The sequence below is a fragment of the Mus caroli genome, unplaced genomic scaffold, assembly GCF_978045245.1.
Source record: "Mus caroli unplaced genomic scaffold, Mus_caroli_1 scaffold_13, whole genome shotgun sequence".
Lineage (NCBI taxonomy): Eukaryota > Metazoa > Chordata > Mammalia > Rodentia > Muridae > Mus > Mus caroli.
The window spans coordinates 44,276,884-44,278,510 of record NW_028227268.1 but is presented as its reverse complement, the minus strand read 5'-3'; positions in this window follow the sequence as shown (position 1 = coordinate 44,278,510).

The window sequence follows — 1,627 nt, the reverse complement described above, 5'->3', positions numbered from 1 at the left end:
TAATAAACCAAGCTGAGCAAGCCAGAGGAAGCAATCCAGTAAGCAGCATCCCTCTATGGCCTCTGCATCAGCTCCTGCCACCAAGTTCCTGCCCTGTGTGAGTCCCTGTCCTGACTTCCTTTGGTGATGAACAGCAATGTGAAGTGTGAGCTGAATAAAACCCTTTCCTCCCCAACCAACTTCTTGGTCATGATGTTTTGAGCAGGAATAGAAACTCTAAGATAGTCCCCTCCCCTCTCTCTCTTTCAGTTTAGACAGGTGTTACTTTGTAGCCCCGGTTGGCTGGGCAACTGTGTAGACCAAACCCCAAACCTTGAATTTGCAGCAATTCCTCTATATTTCCCAGGATTACAGGCACAATTCGCCATGCCTGATATGTCTGTCCAACTCTGCTCCTGTAGGCTGGGCTCTGCTTTTCAAAGTGAGTTCCTAAGACTGAGCCTGCCTTTGCAGACACTCTTGTCTGCAGAGGAGTCCTGGGGTGGGGCTCCTCAGCACACTGCCCTCTACAGTCTACCCCAGCATAAAATGCTGAGGGCTAGGCCTCACCACAGAGGCTGGCTGCAGGGACCTCGAGGGTTCTGGTCATAGGTTGAGCATCCTGGGGGGTAGTGGCTCCTTGGCTAGGTGATAGAACAACTGGAACAGAGCCTCAGGGGAGCTGGCCAGGGAGGTCCGCCCCTGTTCTGGTTGGCTGACCCTTGGGAAGTGTAGGGAGTTTCCAAGCTTGGTGGGGAGGGTCTGTGGGGGCTAGGGGGCGGGGAGGAACTGGGTGGAGTCCTCAGGTCTTAGATGGGTGCTGAACTCAAGTCCTCATCCCTCCCCACCAGGATCAGAGGAGGTGAGACATGTCTCTAAGAACAGTGAGATTTTCTGCTGCAGAATGCCAAGGTACTCTCTCCCTCCTCAGGCTTACCCAAGGCTATGGCAGGGTGTGGCACTACTATGTGTGCTGGCCAGAGCTGTGTGAGCCTCTGCACACTTGTAAGGACTCCTGGGTCTGAGCACGCTGTACAGATGCACGTGATGGTGGCTTTCTGTGACTGTGGGTGTGAAGGGGCTGTGCACACAGGAATGTGGGTGAGTGCGATCCAGGGCTCTGTGAACAGGGCTCACCACCCTTTAGGGGTCCCCCACCCTCAAGGGGCCACAGTCCTGCCTTCCCCCCCACCTTGTTCCTTTGCAACACATCTGTGGTTGTGGTGGAGGCTGGCTCCTTCTAAGCCTCCTGCTTATAGCCAGCTGAGGCTGCAGGCTACCCCTTCAGCAGCTGCCCTGCTGGAGGACCTGACTCTCTCCATCCTCTACCAGCCCTTCCCTTCCTCGGAGACTGGGAGACAGAAATCCCCCCGCAGGAGGTCTAATCTGAGGGGCTGACCTTGAACCCTGGGGTGCTTCAGGTGACAATGGGGTGACCTGGCTTTGTTCTATCTACCTAATAAGCTCTTTTCTGTCTTGCAGGTGTCTTGGACAAGTTTGGGAGCCTCTGTGGTCTGGCTGCCCATGTAGACTGTTGCTAGTTGGTGGGGGTGGGCATGGGGGTGGGGAGGGAGTAGACAACAGAGACTTTCTCCACCCAGGGTCTCAGGGCACAGGAATGGGGAAATATTTAAACTTGGCTCAGAAA